This window comes from Rhagoletis zephyria, unplaced genomic scaffold, assembly GCF_001687245.7.
Source record: "Rhagoletis zephyria isolate East Lansing unplaced genomic scaffold, Rhagoletis_zephyria_1.1 Rzeph_scaffold_00106, whole genome shotgun sequence".
Lineage (NCBI taxonomy): Eukaryota > Metazoa > Arthropoda > Insecta > Diptera > Tephritidae > Rhagoletis > Rhagoletis zephyria.
Genome location: NW_016157190.1, coordinates 105,748 through 111,519, shown reverse-complemented (window position 1 = coordinate 111,519; position 5,772 = coordinate 105,748). Strand labels below are relative to the sequence as shown.

At 35.6% G+C, this 5,772-nt stretch overlaps 1 protein-coding gene across 2 annotated transcripts in view; it reads right to left on the bottom strand.

Moving 5' to 3' along the window:
• MFS9 (major facilitator superfamily transporter 9) overlaps window positions 1-2,455 on the bottom strand; it is a 16,966-nt gene extending 14,511 nt beyond the window's left edge. Inside the window, exon 1 of one of the 2 annotated variants that reach the window (XM_017633691.1) lies at window positions 2,231-2,455. The gene's annotated coding sequence lies outside the window, so the exon portion shown is untranslated. The remainder of the gene's footprint in view (window positions 1-2,230) is intronic. The other variant, XM_017633686.1, reaches the window with a different exon arrangement.
• Between the last annotated feature and the right edge of the window lie 3,317 nt (window positions 2,456-5,772).

Genomic DNA, 5,772 nt, shown 5'->3' with positions numbered 1-5,772 from the left:
TCTGCAGTAAAAAAGCATATAATTTGTGTTTCAAAAGTGTGTGAAAACCAATCAATTAACTTATATGATCTCGGTTCCGATATTAAATAATCAATAATTGTTTATACCCGCATTTTGGCACATTGGCTCGTTGAATGTGCCATCTAATAAATAGTGTCGTCATTCTCCTTAGCTGCTTTTAAATGATGACGTCACAAATTGCTGGCGGAGACATGAATACAGTGTAAGAAAATTCTTTTTCTATAATTGTTTCCTTATAGAAAGGTTGGTTTCTTTTCCACCTTAGACATTCCGAATTCGTTCAAAATATGCTAATTTAAAACACAGAATTCTTTCAGTGCTCCTCCGGGGTTTTTGGACATGTACTGTTTCTTCAATTTAATAGTGTTCGCTTTATTTTTGTAGAAACGAAAAATGTTTTGCAAGTTATGGATCATTTCTCCACTCTTTCTTCAAATATTTCTCGTATTCCAGCTGTGCGCAGGCGTTTAGTTTTTCGCATCGTGTTTTTACATATTCGTAATTTAAATTTTTTTTAATATAATCAATTGGTGGTAGTTCATGATTGTGTGTGGATTAATATCACAACACTGAGGATTTGGCAAAAGCCTTTTTCATCTATTAAAAAACAACACTTACGGGGCAATGTTTATTGTAAGAACAACATTTTTTTCTATGAATCGACATACTTTAAGCATTGTTGACGCTATTTCCATTTGAATGAGGAAATAGCGTCAATGACTTTATTTCCAAATTTTTGTTGACTTTATTTCGCTTTTGAAAAGGTAATAATGTCAATTGACTTTATTTTGCACCAGGGTGGGAAATAAAGTCAATTGACCTTATTTCCATTGACCTTATTACCTGTCACCCTACGGCATGGATCTCATTGAAAGTTCATTGCACGCGATGACAAGTTTTTAAAGGAAGAATACAGTGCGTTAGCGATGTATGTGTATGGGAGGCAGTGACTATGTTCGTAAGTTTTACGAATGTTTACTGTTTGCGTCAGTTTTTCTCGATTTATAGTTGAAGGATGCTTAGCAAAATTACTAGAATCATTTCAAAACGCCAGGAGTATTCTCGACCACTAATTTTGAAGAAAGTTGAAGAAATATTAGAAGAAGAAGTCGACCAAATACAAGGCACTGGGTCAGAAACTGAGGATAATACTCGCAGATTATCGATGGCCATATAAGACGACGATATGCTAAATGTGGCATGCATTCATTCCTGCCTTATTTATTACCATAATATTCGAAGCAATGGAGTGCAGCCTCTGAACGGAAAGAAATTTATGATAAATCTTCAAGAATAATTAATAGAACCTTGGTCTGAGCAGCCAACTTTGCAACGCTCACTTAAAGTTGTGATAGCCGATATCTTAAATATGAACAAGTAGAACCAACAAGAGGTCTCTACTATACAAAAGCACACAACTCATTCGATGTTCGCATATCAAAAACGCCGAATGACGACACTTTCTTGCACACTCTGCCGCCGTCCTATCTGCGGTGAACAGCAAGTACATTGCTGCATACCAAGCGCCAACCAAAAACAATTGGTAGTGTCTATTCGTATTTTACCAGGGTCGCCAGCGTATCAGTATCGGAAGTCTTCGGCTCCGCCAGTGTCACCAGCGTCGTCAGTGCCATATAAGGTACGTTCAAGAAAGAATGCGGATAAGGTGATAAATTTAAGCAATTCAACCCTTCATCACTTTAGATGGAGACCCCTAATATATTTTTCCGCCAATTTCCCATCTCATCTTATCATAACGGTTACTATTTTTGTGGCAATTGACCTCTTTTAACATCCCTAGAGGCACTTAGTTCGATGGGGACTTTTGGTATGTAGATTAGAAGCATACAATGAAAGTCTATGCAAAATTCCAGTTGGCTCCAAATTTGGAATATCTTTATTTAGCCTTGAACGAAATATTGAATACAAGATGATATTCAATTTAAATAAGTGAAATTGCAGGTAAAATGCTTGAAAACTTGAATTTTTTACCCTTAGATATAGTTTGCTATTAAAGAGTGTTTTAGTTTTAGTTACACATTTTTCTGCCGATTCTTATTAGAATCGACAACAGAATTATTTGCGCGGGAATGTCAGTTTTTTAATAATCTTTCTTGTTTTATTTTCTACGTTGCAAATCATTCCAAAAGTCTCACTTTAAAACCACACAGTACTTCCTTCTAAATAACGAAAAATATTTAATGCATACATTTTAGCTAATGACCTTTTTTGTGTAGGTACATATATTTTTCCTTTGTGTAAAACACGTTATAAATTATTTGTAGAAAAAAAAATGCACACGCGAGTCCGATCGAACAGTTAATTTTCCCCCAATCCGAAGCCAAACCAAAGCGCACTCAAAACCCAAACAGTCGCGATCGTTGTTTCTGCAGACTAAACCCCTGCTACTTGAAAACGAAACACGTTTGCAGCGGCTCAGCTGTGCGAGTGCACTGATTGCTGACAAATTTAATTTGCCATCGGCCAAGCTGTGCTCACGATAAAATGCTTAAAACAGCAGAGTGTGAAAAAGCCACAGGTATACCGAACAAACATAAGCTCAATCGCGAATTTAAACACTGTACATATGTACCTATACGAAAGTACTTGTAGGCACCAATATGTATGTAGGTATGTATATATGTATGTATATTTCGTTAATTATACAATAACCGGTGGTCTGCGCTGCGAGTGGTCACAGTGGCGTAAATATTTTGTTTAATTTCAAATTCCGGTTGCGTTCGATTTCTTACCACTAAGCAATGATTGAATATTGTGGACTTGTCTTGCGAGTTTTAATTTTTGTTAACGGCTACAACAACTACACTTCCTTAAGTTATGACCACAGCATACAGCCCTCAGCAGTCGAGTTATCAAATCTGACTGGCTGGCATTCAAACTACATACACTATGGATTGCCTTCAACTTTCTTTTCTCTACGTTGGTTGGCGCTATCGACTAAAACTACATACAATCGCATTTATTGTGGCAATAAATCCTCTCTTTCTAGTTTATAAATCTGGTTATCAGAATTTACAGTAAATAACTAATAGATATATAAATGCATATGTACATACATATGTACGCCTTCTAGTACAAAAGGTACGCCAGGGCGTATGAAGCTTGTCGACGACCAATCGACCATTGAGTAATTATGGTCGTAAAGATTAGAGCGTTCAAATAAGTGAAAGTCGTTATACTAATTTACATATAATCTCAGTCTTATGATTGCTACAAAATTTAAGTATAAAAACTGCATTAGGTGCAAAAAACTACCAATTATTACGACCACAGGCAAACAGAGTAGTTCCGTCCTTGTACTACTTTTGTGGATCATAAAGAAAGGACAATGCTGCTAATATGGTCTTTTAATTGCTTATGGGTAATCGGCTGAACTAAATGATTGTGGTAACTGAAGCTGTTCTCATCACAAGCAGGAAGAAAAAAAAAAATATACATAACCCTGAGTGTAAACGAGTATGCATTTTACACGAGACTGTAGTGAGACCGTAAGGTGTGATTACTGATGGCAGGTTATCTTTCAAATTGTACAGTAAATCGTATTGACGGCAACGATAAGCACGCCTGCCATTTCTTTTCTGTACCAACTGACGACCACTGGAAAGGCCAGCTGAAGCCAAGGTCTTTTCCACCTGGTCTCTCCATTGCAGGAAAGCTCCTCCTATTCCTCTGCTACCAACAGCTAAATTCACATTGAATATTTTCAGGGCTAGAGCCTTCGGTCGTATAACATGACCGAGGCAGCGACGCCACTGTATTTAAATCCGTCGCATCATGTCTACAGTGTGTACAGGTCATACTGCTCACCCTGCAATAGGAAATTATGCAATATGTGTTAGCGAAAACATTAAATTTCATCTGATTTCGATGTGGGAAGAAACACCTGCTATTATGTTTTCAGGGCCAAACGCAATTAAACTGAATAGCCGGTATCAGGCCGATGCTGGCGTTTTTTTTTTGTTAATTTACCGCTCGTAGAAATGGTGGATGAGTATATGATTTTTCAACGCAAAAAATACCACTATTTAATTCCCTCAAAAAATGCATGATAGCTGAAATACAATGCCGGCGAACGGCGAACTCACCACAGCGAAATTCGCGCTGTCAAAATTAGAACACCCGCAAGCATATGAAATTGAACACAGCCAAAGCGAAATGCGAAGTTCGCTTGGCGGCGTTTCATGGCGATAGATTTATTTCTATCGCCCTGCTGTGCGATGACAGCTGTGCGTGCCAAAGGTGGCCGTATTTGTTTTTTGCTTTCAAAGTTTTAAAATAAAACAACCTAAGCACGACTTTTTTTTGTTGTTTGAAAAATATAGTTGTGGATTCGTTAAATCTGGCTTGAAACAAATTATTTATAATAATCTTTCTTTGTTTTACATTTATATTTGTTATCATTTCCTCATTTCTAAATATGGTTTAGTTTTTTCTAAATATGGTCACCCAAATTATAAAGGCGACCAAATGGGATCAGCTGTTTTCGCTAACGCTCTAATTCTGTTTAAGTAGGCGAAATAGCTGGGCGAACGGTGAACGACAGCATCGCCCAATTCGGCGAAGTTTGCCGTTCGCCGGTATTGTATTTCAAGCATGAAATGGAATATATAAGCAATAGATACAGTGGAGAAAATATTAATAGGGAAGAGACATTGTAGCATCCTCCGAAAATTAGCACAATTCGACAAAGTTTCATCAAAATTTGTAGATTTATAATTTGAAACATTCTGAGTTATCAATTTTGTAGCCCACTCAATTTTAGTGAAACCAAGTGCAAATTATAATTAGCTAAGACTTACCGTTGATTTTTGGTAATTCTTTTTTTTTTTGTGGAAGGTGTTGCTCATTTTCTCTATACAAAAAAAAATTTCGAACACACTTTGTACGTAAGTAAATGCACAAACAAAAAATTGCTAAAAATCAATGGTAGGTCCAAGCTGCTTCGAACTTGCTCTTTATTATACTAAAACTTAATGGACCACAAAACTGTATGCTCAAAAAAATAAAAAAAAAAAACTGATTAAAAAGTTTAAAATTTTGATCAGCATTTGTTTAAATTCGATGAATTTTTGTAAATGTTCTACAAAGTGTGAAATTTTGACTAACATGTTTTGTCTAGATAGTAATATATAACTACATATATATTCATAAAAAATAACAAACTTTTTTTTAAACAAAGAAAAGTTGCCAAAACTTGCTAAAATTGTTTCCCTATTTACATTCTCGCCACAATATAAATATATGATATTTACATTTTTCGATAATTTTTGAATTTTTTCTTTCTATTTGCTTTATTTTAAATAACTGTATTAAAAGATGTATTTTTATTCTAAAAGCAAAATGATATATTCGGATTCGATGCTTTAGAAATCTGGTTACCATGGTTATACCGCATCAGTTTGAGCGGTCCCTAAAACCGCAGTGGTTTGTATTGATCCCAAGTCGTGAATTTTTGTGTCGCATCTGCTTCAGGCCACCCTAAATCATTAATTTTTACAATTTAACACAATCGAAAACCTGGATATTAAAAAAAATTTACTATTTCTTTTCTGCTCCTATTCGGCATATTTAATTCACTATAAAAATGTCATCGCCGCCGGGAATACACAATTTTTTATACCCGAGCGCACTTGTGCACAAGGGTATATTAATTTTGTTCACATAACGGTTGTTTGTAACAGCCAAAACGAATCGAGATAGATATAGACAAATGTATACATAAATGATCAG